Source organism: Lepisma saccharinum, chromosome 13, assembly GCF_977018435.1.
Source record: "Lepisma saccharinum chromosome 13, izLepSacc3.1, whole genome shotgun sequence".
Classification (NCBI taxonomy): Eukaryota; Metazoa; Arthropoda; class Insecta; order Zygentoma; family Lepismatidae; genus Lepisma; species Lepisma saccharinum.
In genome coordinates this window covers 58,348,167-58,364,717 of record NC_139241.1, presented here as the reverse complement: position 1 = coordinate 58,364,717, position 16,551 = coordinate 58,348,167, and the positions used below count along the sequence as shown (strand labels likewise).

At 37.5% G+C, this 16,551-nt stretch overlaps 1 protein-coding gene and 1 non-coding gene across 4 annotated transcripts in view; one reads left to right on the top strand and one right to left on the bottom strand.

The window, feature by feature from the left end:
- Window positions 1-16,551, bottom strand: part of LOC145997321 (proton channel OtopLc-like) — a 228,506-nt gene that overhangs the window by 111,791 nt on the left and 100,164 nt on the right. The gene's annotated exons all lie outside the window — the stretch shown is intronic.
- TRNAT-GGU (transfer RNA threonine (anticodon GGU)) lies at window positions 13,244-13,315 on the top strand. Its single transcript has one exon. It is a non-coding gene; the product is annotated as a tRNA-Thr (tRNA).

Sequence of the window (16,551 nt, the reverse complement as noted above, 5' to 3'; positions counted from 1 at the left end):
TCCCAGAATGGACCTATTCTGTATCCCGAGAGAATTTATTCACCAACTCTGTATCTATGTCCAAATATCAGTGAAGTAGTTTGACAGTTGAGCATCATCTGATGCCAGGCCCGTAGCCAGGATTTTATTTGGGCCGGAGCTTAACCCTAATCAGCTCATGTGTCTCCAGAAATATTTGTAGAAAGGGGCAGGCCACTAATTAGACTTGATTAGTAGAAATAATAATGACAATAATTATTATTACCAAGGTTATAATTGTCATTTTACAATAAAACTATTATAAGTTATTAAAAATAAAGCAATTTTAATCCATTATTATTATTATTATTATTATTATTATTATTATTATTATTATTATTATTATTATTATTATATAAGTGGAGAGACTTTGCTACTCGACCCACCGTATGAGTGAATATCTAACACAAGTGTTAGCTATTATTTTTCTTACATTTTGTACAGTTAGTGTACTGAGACTGAAAGATTCATAGTTATTGGATTTTGTCATTTACTTTTACACATTCCGTTAAAAAAGGCTTTAAAAGTTAGGGTCAAATTTTATTTATAAAGTTTATATTCTATGACCTCTCACAAAGAAAACTATAAATTTTGAGAGCTGTGGATGCATTTATTCTTGGATTAAATGGTAGAATATAAAAATATAACCTGAATCCTCTATTATACACTAAACTTTTATTTTCAATATAATGTTTAATCCTGCTAACGAAGTGAAATTAATTACCACTACACATTATTTAAATTAGATATTTGTAGGATTTCAGGAGGGGCTTCAGTCCCCTTAGCCCTCCCCCTGGCTACGTGCCTGTCTGGTGTAAAGTAATGGTGAAGAAAAGAACGTAACAACTAAACTTACGAACTTTTTTCCTTCGTTATGTTGGTCGCCTGCTTTAAATAATTATGGGAAGAATTTGCCATCCAAGCGTACATTTTTCCCTTCAATTCATGCAGATAGACCCACGGGCTGTGACAAGACAGTCGACATGGCAGGAAAGCTAAACTACATTACATCCACTAGAGACATGCAGAAATGCCAAGACACGAAAAATGCTTTACGAAAAAGCAGCAATCCTTCCGAAATTCATCACGATTTTAAAATTAGGTTAATGCTCAGGTTTTAAAGAAATATCGTGCTTCTGCCGTTATCAAGGTCGACTAATTACTCTGTGAGGACTGTGATTTGTTGCGGAAAATCCATGTTCTTTCAAAGTGAGGTAGAATGGTGCAATGGTGGGCTAACGTCTGTAGATAATGTAATGCGTGGGTGGCACAAGTTGAGTTGATACCCTCCATGGGCGTCGGGAGGGGGGAGTCGAACGAGTTCATCGACCCCCCCCCCTCCCCTGGAAATTGGCATATTTCAAGTTACCAGAAGTGGCGGTAAAACTAAGCAAAACAAACTAAATGAATGAATCATTTAAAGGTACAAAAAATAAAGCTTGTTATTTTTATATTTTTATTGTTAATAACAGAAATACATTTAGTTAGTATTCGAATAGAATTACCAAAGTAAAAAAAATACATTAGATCGTAAAAATATAGTGTATAAAAAATTACAGGACCCAGATTATACGGTATGTGCCAAAATATACAGTACTGAAACTCACGCACCTCGAACTCGCATGTGCGTTTGTTGATGGGGCATAGCTCCAGCCGCTTGTGTTCTCATTAGTAAACAGGAAGTTATAACTCGCTAATAGTGTGTATGTTAGTGTTTCTTTCAGGATAAATAAACTGACAGATGACAACAATGTAATGTTCGTCTTTTAATTTCAGTACTGTATATTTTGGCGCATACTGTATTTTCATATCCTACCATTTAATCCAAATAATAAATCATTCCGCTGTTTCCAAAATTCCAAAAATTAGATTATTTATCTTACATCCCATTTTTATCTCACATTACGCCGAATGAATAATCAGTTGACCCTTCCCCTCCTTTAATCCACCATGTTCTGACATAGAATAACATATTAATAAATTTCCACGTTACTTTCGCATGCACTGTTGAATTTCAAGTCATCGTTCATGTTTTTAGTTAATGCACTTTCGTTGCTTAGCAGTATAATTTTCCTTGCCCAAGAGTGCAAGAATGCACTTTCCCTTTTCGGAGTTTTAAGTAGCATTAATTAGAAAGCCAACTAAAAACACGTTCTCTTATTTTAAAGCTGTTATTTTTACTATTTTAATTTTTTTTTCTGCATCTTGTTTCGCACTTTCGTTAACAAGGCGTGGCACAAGATATTTCTATCATTGGTGTCCAGATGTGTCAAGTAGTTTGTCATGATTTCTGTGTAAATTTCGTTTTCTTGAACTTGTCTTACTTTGTCCACTTTGTGCTAATCGAGACGGCATCTATAGCGTAAAGTACAATCTGATTCGCGGGATCGCACTGCGGATTCGCCAATCGGGAAGGCCCGGTTTTCTAGAACTGTGATTGTTTTGTGCTACTTATTGTTGTTCTTGTCCAGACTATTCGCTTCTTTCCTTGACAATGTAAGTGAAAATACGTACGTAGCTCAATCGGTTTGATTGATTGATTGAGTTGGTGTTTTATGTCCACGTTGTGCACAGTAAGGCTAATCAGGATTTGACCTACAGTTTAAAGTGCGATCTGAACCACTATGTGCGTCCACCGGATATCGAACCCGAACCCCTTGATTACATAGCTCAATTGGTGTGTGTATATATATACAGTAAAACCTCATTAATCCGAACTAATGGGGGGTATAAGTTGATCGGTTTAACGAAAGACGGAATTAAGTGAAATAACCTAAAAGAACAGTATAAAGTGCAATAAAACTTTGTTTATAGCAACAACACACGTTTATTATGGTGCATTTGAAGGGCATAGGCGTAAATACACTATACAGTACAGTACAAAGTCTGCGGGAAACAGAATTTCATCAGTGTTTGGCTGCCTTTTCTTTGGGAAGTTCTCTTGTTGACTTCTACCTTGCATTCTGCATTTTTTTTGGGGGGGGCCTTTTGCCTGTCCGGATTAAGCGAAGTCCGGCTTATCGGGTTCCGGATTAATGATGTTTTACTATATATATATATATATATATATATATATATATATACATACACACACACACATACATACATACATATGGAGAGAGTGAGAGATACAGAGAGGGACAGATATACAGAAACACACGCAGAGAGAAATAAGGAAACAGTAGCGCTAAGAGGGAGAGAGAGAGAAAAGTAGAGAATGACAGTGAAAGGAAAAGAGAGAATGGCTAGTGGAAAATACAGAGGAAAAGAGCGAGCGTAAGAGTAATTTAAAACTTTACTCAAGATATTAGCACACTTTGCTTAGTATTTCTCAATTCGTTCGTCCTAAGGTATTAATTTGCGACTCCTAGACATAGAATCCTATTCCTGTACTAGTGTAACATTCTGAACATGACAGTTTCGCTGGGAGACGTTGGGCCGTGTGAATTGGACCCCTTAGTCTCCAGATCTTAATCCCAGTAAAAATCAATAATATCAATCATCTGAAGCAAAGCGTCACAAATCAATGTGCTAGGATCTAATGCGATACTGTATTACTGCAACTGGTTAATATCGATTTCTTGTTCATCCTGTACGTAAAATCAACAAATATTACAAGGCTGTTTTAGAAGCAGTCCATCAAACTTGTACGCGTATTATTTAAGAAGTTTTTCTTGCCTGTTCTTGGTGCTCTCCTATCGACCTGCCTACAGATTGTTACAGACGATAAACACAGAAACTTCCTGATCTATGTATCTAGTTGGAGCAATTTGTTGAAATTTTCATTACACTAGTTCATACGCACCTTCTATAAAATAAGATTTTCGATCTCATACATGTTGGACTCCCACAATAATTTCTACGTCAGAAATGAAAAATTTATCTTGAAGAGTTGAACACAGAATATAAACGATTGCTCAGTCTTTACTCTCTGTCTTTCGTGTACAGTACAATGGCTCATGTTAACTTTGAAGGCAACTCAAGGACAATGTCAACATTGAAAAAAAAAAATCCCTCTAATCTGTAATCACTTTTCATCTAACCAAGTGTAGTCTTGCTGTTTGATGTCGTTGGCGAATTTACAAATTTCCGTGAACAATAACCATTTAGCTGCAAGATTTATTTCCTCATTACCTAGAAGGCAATATGCATGGATAGCAAACAAACACGAATGTGCTTTTTTATTGTCAGTATTTATGAAATGCTTAAGCAAATGTTTGACTTCAAGCATGGTAACAAACTTATCAGTTTGGTTTCTTGATATTTGTTGCCATCTTTACGCCAGTGGTGTGTTCCGAATGTTAGTTGACATTTCTTTTATGTACCGGTAGAGTACCAAGCAAATTGTACATCACCATGTATATTCGTTTAAAAAAAACAACACGAATAGAGCTTCAGGAAGTGAAATAAGACGAATATACTTGTGCTGACAACTTTTGCACTATCCTAGATAAAAACCTATGCCTCAAATACGCGTATATTACAAGGTAATAATAAATTGAAATAGTCATGTACAGTTTGCCGAGCAATACTTGTGCATCCCACTTTACAACTTGTAACCTTATTTTTAAAAAATAATACTACAAGTGAACATATAGAAAGACCTATGTAAAGATGAGAAATCACGAAATTAAAGGAAAATTTAACCTTAAAAACACGTTATTGAATCGAAAATATTATTTAGATATCGATAAATGCCAACATATGCATTCCAAAATGGCAGATATATTTGATTTTATGGGAAATATATCGTTTCATGTACAATTTTTAATTCATTATTAGAAAGTGTAAAAGGTATTGTAAATTCTAATATACGTATTTACGAGTATTTGCTGTAAGCGATTTATTAATTATATTTAATATGTTGATGGATGGACCACGATTTATAATGGTACTTATTTAGACTCAGATTTTATGCGTTCAACTCATGATAACGCATCACATAGTACTTCCTCGTTCGCATGAGCTACACGAAATGCGATCATGCAGTGTGATAGTTGAAAAATTTTCACAGGTGGAGTTTCAGTAACTGTTGAAGCATTAGGGTATTACATAAATTGTGTAAAGTTAGACCCGAACCACAGTGCAATGTACCTCCACCGAGTATCGAACCCGGGCAACCACAGCTGGGGGTTGGGAAAAATAATCTTACATATGCTGTAGATGTTCTACTATGTTGAGCAAAAGACTTACTTTTTAGTCCTTGAAATAAGGTTAGTTTCCAGAAAAGTAATACGGTAATTGAAAATTTGAAACCGTGGATTCTTGGTAGAATTCATTCTCACTACTAAGGTAAAATTAGAAGATTTTCTGTCTACAGATTCTCAAGTTAATCATGAACAAATAATGCTTCGTAAACGTTACACAGGTTTGAGCAAAAACTCGCTGATAGCTTGACAGGCCATAAGACGGCCTTAAGCTTTTTGAACAGTAATAAATACACAATTTCTCTAGTTCTGAGACTGTGTACAACATTGTGGACGAGGATCATTGCATTGATCGATACGCCGGTCGTGAAAACGCAAATGCAAAATTGAGTCGGTAAAATTAGCAAGAGAAAACAGCACACAATCCTTGCTTCATGAATTTTCACCCTTCTCCCGTCGTGGTGTTGAACAAACATCAACTTGGGAAGCTTTTCCTTTCTTTGTCTGGTCTGGCAGCTGACTGCCCCTTTCTCCTTCCCGATAAGCGAGGAATTCTTCTCGAAGCCTCTTCAACACGATTCCTGGCAATTGTCGCTGTGGGAAGAAGGAAATGCTTCCGTCTGTTTTTTTTTTGCTTCAGACGTGTTTCTTTCTTTAACTTTGAAGCAATCACCGTTCTCCTGTAACACATACACACTGAAACACTTTTATCTGAAGGACAAGCGATCATTTTTTTCCGTGCGAAGGCTTTGAACCTGATCTTCACAGCCTGGGGATATGTACTTTCAAGTGGAAGTTGCATGTCCATTTATTGTATGGGAGAGCGCCACAGACGTCTAGTTGCAGACGGGTCACTCCAAGCTTCTGCAACTGGCTTGAACGAAAACGTCGATATACTAATCATCGAATAATGCTATCCTATATGACAAAGATGGTTAAGACGATTGCCATGGACTGGGATCAGTAGACCCAAAATGGTGCACGAATTTGGGCGGCAACTTGACCTATCTTGATTATTCTTTCGTTATTTTATTTTCGCTTCGAAACTATTTTCGTGAACAGTTGTAGTGACGGTGAGTTTGATATGACTTTAGGGACTTCCTGTACTATTAATGCTCTATTGCAGCGTTTCTTAACCTATGGTCCGCGTAACCACAGGGAGTCTTCGAAAGTTTGATTTGATTTGATTTGATTTAGTTTATTTTACTTCGCGTTTTGTGCCTCTTGGCTAATTTGCGAAGATGGGGATGAGTGATGAAATGATGAAATTGATGAATGGACATTCACAAACAACCAAGCCCGACCGGGATTCGAACCCGGGACCCTTGGCGTCACAGCGCGATGTGCTAACCACTCGGCCACAGGGTCGGGCGGGAGTCTTCGAAAGCTTGAAGAAATGTTATGAACTTTTTTTTTTTTTTTTTTTTACATGTCGCGAAGGTTCCGAGGAAAGTAGATTGTCAATTATTCAATAAACCGATTTAAAAATTAGTATGGGTTTTGTTTTAAGCCCAGTCTTATACACAGAGAAAATTTTAAAATTTGATATTGTTTATTGTACAACACTTTTTAATGTCATAATAAAATATTAGCACATCATCACTGCTCAATATTATTGTTACCATTATTGCATTGTTGGCAGAAAATGACGTAAAATAACCTAATCCAATCAATCATTATTGTATTCAGTGGCGACGATGGGGTGCCAAAACGTTTTTACTTGGTAGACTGACAGCATTAAAAGGTCATAGTGCCGGGGCGAAAGTGGCAAAAAGTTGGGAGCAATTACCCTCCTTGTCCCCCTAATCGCAGCCACTAGTTGTAATTACACCTTGGATGAGCAGATTTAAATAAATATTTGCTACATTTCAGGACATGGAATACTGAGTAAATTCGTCGCTATCCCAACAAAAAAATATACTAATAAATAATCCACGATAAATGAATCGCTGATGTTCTTGTATGAATTTAAAAGAAAGAAAAACTTAGATTTTTTAATTTTATTCTAAGCGCAACGCTCTGCGAAGAATACTACTGTTACAAGAACTGGAATAATAACACTTTATTCGCTGTGATTCTTCAAACATTTAAGTACTACTTTTCTTCACACTTCTTTCTAGGATGTTTCGATTCAATATTGCGTAAATTTTGTGGCATTTCTTCCTGAAAATTCTTTTGCTGAGGGGGAAAGCGTGCGTACACAATGGCACAAGACGCTTTGCTTCGTTGACGGAATCTGATGAGGAGAATGCCATCCTTGCTACGTGATCCCACAATCGTGACTTTGAGGTTCATTCGTTTCCGCTAAGAAGTCTTGAGATATTTTTTGAAAGGAAGCGACAGCGTTGCGACAGATGGTCGCTTCTCTCTTTACGCACTGGCAATCTGTTACAGAATGCGGATTTCTTGTTTTCCTTCCTTGTTTATTTGTCTCCAAGGCGACAACAACAGGATCTGATATGTTGGGGGTGTGACGCTTGATATCAGAGTTGTGACGTGTAAGTACAATCCCAAAAAACAGGCATCTCTAACTCTTTTCCTTTTTTTTTTCCTATCCGTGTCTTGATTTGATTTAGTTTATTTTACGTAACTTTTCTGCCACTTTTGACTAATCGCGACGAGGGGGATGCATGGTGTTTCACTTCCTCTCGGTCCCTGATGTTCCCTTATACATTTCAAACTAATCGATGCAATCCAGTGAAATTTGATATAGATTGGTATATGGGAAGCACGGTTATAGTTGAAGTCCTGATTCGAACGCCAGTTCGGTATCTTTGACATAGCTGGAGAGGAAGCCGACTGAACGCGTATCTGTTTCGAGTCAGCACCCGTTTTTCTGAGAAACGTTGTCACTTTTACCATCAATGTTTAAACATCCAACACGAACTGCGACTACGATACACTCACAAGGTCTCCGCATTGTTTAAAAAATATAGCACAACACAATATAACACGAAACCGCAACCTCACGTTATGAAATCTCTAAAGAAACTGAATTGGCAACATCTCATTTACTCCACGTGGACTTGACAAGTACTGTCAGTTCCTAAAACGGACGCTATTGGTGGGAAAGGATTGAGGGGAGCACGTATCTAGAAATATGTTTCGGGGGGGGGGTCCGAACCAAGTGTCTCAGGAATAATAATAATAGTAATAATAATAATGTTTAAATTAAAATAATTATATTAAATCAAATTAATACTAATTACAATACATAAATTAATATTATATTATGATTACACGAATAGGTAAAAAGACTGTACGAGGGCCACTATTTATATTTTGAGCCTTGGCAACACTGATTGAAGTTAGGCGCGATTTGACGTTTGCACGGAATCGTCTGGCATTATTGACCATAACGTACTTCAAATGTTTTGTCAAAAGCTTGATTTGTGTTGTTTATGTTGCCTTGGAGATTGCGCGACAACAATAAAATGGAATTAACTCGTGAACATTTTCGTGCGATGATTTTTTACGATTTTCGACGTGGATTATCAAGACAAGAGTGCATCGATCAACTTACTTCCACATTTGGCGATGAAGCCCCATCCTTTGCCACTGTGAAACGCTGGTATAACGAATTTAATCGTGGCCGCCATTCGCTCACCGATGAGATTCGCGAAGGTCGTCCAAAATCAGTTGTTGTTCAAGAAAACATTGATGCTGTGCAAAACCTAATACTGCAAGATCGTCATGTGACATACTGTGAGATTGAGGCAACCATAGGCATTAGTTCCACCAGCATATATAAAATATTACATGATCATTTAGCTGTGAGAAAGGTATGTTCTCGTTGGATCCCACACAATTTGACAAACACTCAAAAAGACGCTCGCGTCAATTGGTGCAAACAAATGCTCAATAAATACAATCGTGGTGCTTCAAAAGACGTATATAAGATTGTAACAGGTGACGAATCATGGATATATGCATATGAGCCGGAACGTAAACAGCAGTCGACTGTATGGGTGTTTCAAGATGAACCCAATCCAACAAAAGTTGTTCGCGCTCGAAGCACATCGACACAAATGGTCGCCTGTTTTTTCGGGAAAACTGGTCATGTGGCAACTGTGCCTTTAGAGGAACGTAGAACGGTCAACTCTGAATGGTACACAACAATTTGTTTGCCAGAGGTCTTCGGTCAAATACGGAAAACAAACAAACGCAGTCGGATCATTCTTCATCAAGACAATGCCAGCTGTCACACATCTCGTCTAACAACCGACTTTATGAACAGTCAAAAAATCGAATTGATGGGTCATCCGCCGTACAATCCTGATTTGGCACCCAATGACTTCTTCTTGTTCCCGAATGTCAAGAATAAATTGCGTGGACAACGATTTTCGTCGGCGGAAGACGCCGTTGATGCGTTCAAAAACCATATTATGGAGGTGTCTCAAGAAGATTGGAAAAACTGCTTTGACAAATGGTTCGAACGAATGCAAAAGTGTATTGACCATAAAGGAGAATACTTCGGAAAACAATAAATCAGTTTTCAATGCCAAATTCCTGTTTTTTCATTGTTAGGCTCAAAATATAAATAGTGACCCTCGTATAAGAATAGAGATATAACAGCGCATATTCACTATGCAGCTTACCTGTGGTTAAGATCGGAATAACTTACATAAAGAACAAGTGCCCTGGCAATGAAATTAATGTCAAATAGATCAATAATTGAAGATTTATCGAATAACGAAAATGGTTACATGTAGTTGGAGAAAAGTAAGTTTCTGATTAAAATATTATGCATATTATTTTGAGTAGTAGTGTATATAAATCTTCTTTGTAATGCCATTCAAAACCGTATGATCCCAATATAAATCCTTGCCTTCTAAAAAGTTCAGAGGAAATTAATAACCATCGATTATGCAACAAATGATAATATTTTCATTACTTAATTTTAGTACTTCGTAAGTCTTTCGTGGAGTCCGGACCCCTGGACCCCCCCTAAGTACGTCCTTCCTGTACTTCAAAGCCGTATGATCCCAGTAATCCTTGTCTTCCAATAAGTTTAGAGGAAATTATATAACAACTGCTAAACGAATACATTTTTCATTATTTAATTTTAGTACTTGATAGATCTTTCGGGAGGGTCCGGACCACCTGAGGGGTCAGAGGGAAACTGATCTTTCGGAACTTTCTTTGAAAGTTCTTTCTTCGAATCAGGACTTCAACTATACGGAAGGATACAAGTGTGACGCCTGCGCCTGGGCGAATTGAAGGCCGATTACGAATACCTTACTTAACATGAAGAAGCATGTCCAGGCATGCCTCAATGCTGACGGCAACCACCTTCAACACTCGCTGCGAGGTCATCATGCTTCTCGTACAGCAAGGCATGTCCATATCAAATTTCGCTGCATTACGTTCGTTAGTTAAGTTATGAGGGAACATCAGGAATCAAAAGCGAGTGAAACACCCATCTCCTCGGAGGATTATACTGGTTGCGAGTCCATACACCAGAGCCTCGTTAGTCTTCAAAATGCAGTCTAGGGTGTACTACCTGGTGTCTTTAAAAAGGGTGTTCCGTTTTTCTTTCATTCTTTCGGGGTGTAAGAGGTAGCCCTTTGTGAAGACACTTAAATGTCAACATCTCTTCCACGTTTTACACTAGTATAATCCTGTCCATTCATCTTTGTTACTGTCCTTTCATCAATTTTATCTTATTACCTTTCATCCTCATCTTCGCGATTAGCCAAGAGTGTCAGAAAGGTTAAGTAAAATAAATAAAACGAGCCAGTCAATATTTCACTCTAACTTTCTCTCTCTTCTCTCTTCGTATTCATCATTCGTTCTGTTCTCTCTCTCCTCATTTTCCGTTTTCTTATTTCACTCTTTCCTTCTTTATCTCGGTGTATTTTCTCTTTCCCTTTCCCTTTTAAAATTTTTCCTATGTTGTCTCTCTCTCGTTTCTTTTCATTTATTTCTTCCTTTGCTCTTTCTATCTTTGTGTTTCTCTGTTTTCCTCCTCCGTTTCCTCTTTTATCTTTCTCTCTTACTCCCCTCCAACCGTTTTCTTTTTCTTTGTTCTTTCGTTATGTTTCCTACTCTGTTGTTTCTCGTCACTCAATCCACCTCATGCACACATTCGGACAAGTTAAAAGCTTTCAAGAACGGTAGCTTATTGCAAGCTGTCAAAGTGGTATCCATGACTGTACGTTCACGGAGACCAATTGAGACTATACCTAAAGTTTTAGGCAGTGTGCGGATTATCGGGGGATGATTCCCCTCCCCCGCAAAAAAATATGCCTTGGCAAAATATTTTAAAAAAATAATTCCTGCCAGGGATGTTCTTTATCCCCTCACCTCAAAGAAAATCTAATTGAAAGCATATCGTATACCATTTCTTAACTATGTACAAACACAATTGAAAAATCATTCTTGTATAATGGTTCAGTCGCCAAAGACTTCCCTGCCGAAAGTATGCAGCCTTGTGCAACTGACCAACTTCACCGAGCCGAGACAACAGCAGGCTGTTTTCAGCTTAAGTTTTTGTGGCATAATGTTGACATTTTACATGTATTAAAGTGTTGACAAAAAAACAACTTGTAGATTAAGTTTTAACTTGACAATAGAAATTTGGTCAAGTTTTTGGTGTTATTAGTTCGATAGCTCTTTTTGTGCATGAGTTAGGGTTTTACTTAGAATGCAAATATATTTCATGTTTCTAAATTACGTGTAAATGTTATCATAAGATTTAATGACCTTCATTAGAACCAATGTTCTCAGATCCTTAGAACCACAAGGCTTAGTTTACTGACTGGTAACATATACATACAAATTTGCATACCCCCCCCAAAAAAAAAAACGACCTCCCGAAATGATATCACTAATACGTCACTGGTTGGGCATCTTCCCCAAAGCAAAAAGCTGAATTCGAACAGTGGTTTTTGGTATCAATGTCATGTGAGTCGCTGATACAGGTTGCAATGTTTCACCAACATTCATTCCCATCTTTGACATACTAGGTGAGACATTAAAAATGGAACAAACAATTGAACCTTGAAAACGCACAATAGGAAGTACCGTGTCGTTGATAGAACTGGTAAGTTTTGCTCTGTCTTCTCTGAATGGGACCTTCATCCAAACAATTAACACTCCGAAAAAGAAGAAACGATGGTCGTGCAAACGTACGTATAACCTTTCTCACGGACCAAGCTTCACACGGCAATCGTCCGTAGGAACATTTTCATGCCTTTCTAAATAATGGAAGTAGATTGGCATCAGAATTTATCCAACTGCATCTGTAGGAAATGTAATGGCTGACTCAGCAAAATGTACAATGGCGAGAGAATGAGTTTCTAGGAGTCATTGTCTTTCATCTGAAGGGCCTCGAAATCATATGATAACTCAGAGGAAGGGAACTTTTCGCTTTCATCTTGGCGCGTTGGTGAAACTACTTATGTTTCAAGTGCTAGAAGTTTTACCAAAGAGAATACTTATCAACAGGAGAGTTTTTTTATTATTATTATTATTCTTTCATTCATTCATTCATTCATACTTTATTGGTTTTAGCCGTATACAAGCTCTACACCAAGTGTCCTAAACATGACTGTTACATCAAATTACAAATTTTGAATATATATACAGTTTTCATATACATCATAACTACATCAATATCATGCAAAATCTAAAATTGATATCAATTATTATTCTTGTAAAGTTAGTTTCAAACTTTCATGAAATAAATTTGCACATTCTGAATACGCACAAGGTGAATACATAGAGGTACGCCCATCAAACACTTTTCAGTTTTGGAATTTTCATTTGACGTAGATTGATAATTCTTACAAGTTTGCACCAAACCATTATCCTGGAGTTTTTTTTTTCAATGAAGGCTTTCCAAAGATAATAGAATGTAACTTAATGCATATATGAAACACAAGATTTGTTGAAGATTAGGCACACACAGGAGGTGTGCCTAATCTTCAATTATTAACATCTCTACGCTGGGAGGAACCAGACAACGTCGAAGTCTACTGTGCTTCAAAGGCAATAGATCCCGTTGCGGCAGTACTGGCAGAGGCGATTCCACGCAGGTAAAACAGCGATAGCGAAAAATCAGGCGAGGCCAGGCCGGCTCGGTAGCTCAGTGGTTAGAGCAATGGCACGGTATGCCAGAGGCCCGGGTTCGAGTCCTGGTCGAACCTGCATTTTTCGCACAAAATTTGTTGTTTATACCAATATGGTGATCTGTACACACAATCAATCAACCTTATTATCATAAATCATTATTCACTACGAGGACACGAATTAACGGATGTCTGCTAGGAATCTCCCCAAGTAGATCCACGTATCCTCCCCCCAATAAGTAATAGTGACATTTGTGACACATGTTTAAAAGCATATATTCAAAGGTAAACTTTAGGAATGCGAGTATTGTTTCTACCTTTTGAAATACATCAGTGTCAATCGCTGACATCACATCTAAGTCTTGTTAAATTACACAATATCAAGAAATCTCAACAATCAATATTTTATGTTTTTGTTGGCTACAAGAGTAATGTAGCATTCATAAATTTGATGGAAAAACGTTCAAAACATGGAAAATCTACACCATTCTGCCATTCAACATCTAATCTTTGTGCTGGAAGACAGAATTTGTAAACATGTTCTCAGTTTTTATGTAAAGATCCAACAAATGTTAATTTGATTTAAATATCTCTTCATAAAAATTAAATTTCTTGTCAAAAATAAAATTGCTAGTACATGTGCACCAAAATACAATAACAATTGCTGAAAAAGTTTTTAAAACTCAGTATAGATTCATGTTATCCGTACGTCATTGTTTTGGTTACGCATTTACACGGCCTCTTTTTTTCTTCTTTTTGGAGCGTTCACCTTTGGATGAAGGTCCCACTTCCTTAGAATGAAACGCTTATTGAATAATATCAAACACTATAACCAGGGGCGATTCCTCCATGTAGGAAGTGAGGAACTTCCTACAGTTCATTTATACTTATTTCCAGTTCTCTACTTTTTTAGGAGTTTCATAATAATGCGCGTTATCAAATTATTAACGCAATACGTACAAATGACTAGGTTAGCTACTGTCAAGAGTTGACTCGCTCCAGTCGCAGCCCAAAGACGATGGATGCCCGCCTGAGGAACCTTGCTGGGAGCACTACAAGCAGATAGGTGAGGAGTGGAAGGAGCAGGGGGGGGAGGTTGCGTTTTTTATTAAAGACCCAGCGAGGAAGCACCAAGAGTTTCCTCAATCAGTGATGCTAACCCCAGCAAAATGGTACTAAACCTAGCCAGTTTGATCTTTGTTGGCACTTAGCACCCTGCTTTTGGCATAATGATAAAATCTAGCATACGTAATCTGCAAAGTGAGTATCTGGGAGAGGGAAATCTAATTCAAAGGAATATGTTATCAGGAAATAAAAATAAAATTATGTCTAAATCTTATTTCTACTTCACCAGCGGACATATTTCAAATAAAGGAGAGTGTGCCTACACAGCGACAAGCTTTTTACAACCCTGTGACGATCCATCCTCTATCTTTTCTTTACCCTGCCCGATTTTGTTCGTAAGGAAAATGTATGGCATGAAATTGGTAGAATGTTGGGGGGAAAACAAACAATTTCTCAAACCGTTTCAAGTTCTAGGCTGAACCCATTTCATTTGTTGAGCCATTGTACACAATTTTGTGGGAAAATTAACAATATTACATAACTGTAGTGAATAATAAGTAGCACATAATTGAACTTAAAACTACAGTTATCCGAAAGAGTAATTAATAATAAAACGTAGCACAATTTAGAAGCATTTATAGCACAATTTCAAAGTTCAAGGAGCATTTTTATTATCCTCAATTCACACGACAGGGGGAGGGACAAAATCGAAATTCTTGCAAAATATAAAATATCGTCAATGCTATTTTCGTAGGTTTTCATAGGTTCACATTAAAATATTTCATAGTTCAAGAGGGGCAAGGACCTCTTGTCCTACCTTGTGCATGGGTCTGCAGCTAACATTCTAAATGCAATGGATAGTACAGGGTCAACAATGTTAGTAATAAGTTATGTTTTATACAGCGTATATTGATACACTTGTATTTTGAATTGTATCTTCTGCAAATCTGTTGTATAAAGAAACAAACTGCCGGAGTACTAATTGAGGCGAGTGTACAAGAGATACGTGTGAGATTAATTGAACGCATTTTTCAAACCTTCCTGGGTTTACCATAACTTCTTCCTACACCCCAAAAAAAGCCACGAGTCGCCACTGAATAACATAACTCTGATGATTCTACAAATTTATCAACCTTGTGTTACGTTCATACATATACACTCCATGTTGGTTCCAAACAAGTCCAAGTTTCCTTTGTAACTAGAGAGTATACGCGTAGTACCTCTTATAGTCCAGATCAATTGTGAAACAATTAACTATCGGGAAAGATATTGTGTGTTTTTAATGTTTTTTTATACTTAGTTATTGCTAATAATAACGATGATAATATGTACACATCTCCCCCAAAGGGTTAAATCTCACGTTGTTCACTAATATACTTATTGATCCTTATTAAGTATCATAGCCACTGGTTGCTTTCCTGCAATTAGTTTAGTGTTAGTTGCCCTTGCACACAGGCTTCTACAATTCACAAATGCCCTTGTACCTTCTACAATACAATACTTTCAAGTTGCAGAAAGTTGTGTGCGATCGCTAATACATAGTTTTTGCCCCGTCAAGCGTGGCTTAACAAACATCAAAGACAGGAGCTTGCATTTAATTCGAGCAAGAAACTGGGCTGTCTTCGTTTTCTGGGTACACGAACAAAGAAGGTGTTACACAAAAGACAACAGTTGCATTTTCTCCCCGTGCCACAAAAAAAATCAAGATGGAACGCTCGCCGAGAGGCCTGCCCACCATCTTCTCATTGTCCGTGTAAAATTATGAAGCCAACGACTTTCACTGGAGGAAGAATGTTATTTCACTTGTCGGTGGAAAAGGACGAAGAAAAATGAAAGTCTTATCTCTTCCGTGTTACACATCCTGGTAATCTGCCCCTTTATCAGATAGGCTTCTCTTTCTTGTGAGGGAATGATGGAATGGAAAACAAAATCAACTTTAACGGGAGAGAAATCGTAAATTGCCCTAACAATTGTGTTTCGGAAGGGCGTGTAGATCACTAGGTATCGAAGCTTGAATGGCGCAAAAAAACAGTCTTTGTCGAGAATTTTTAGTCGGAAGTGATTAACCCAATTTCTTGCTGTGGTTTTGCGTTTGTGCGACAGATGTCTCTCGACTCGAACTTTTAGAACGTGGATACTTTGGTGCAAATGCGTGGTGGACCATTCAACGCGCTCGATCATTGGCGTAGCCAGGCATGGGCTTGCGGGTCCCTGGCTCCTCCCGAAAATTTGCAAAATTACGCTTCCTA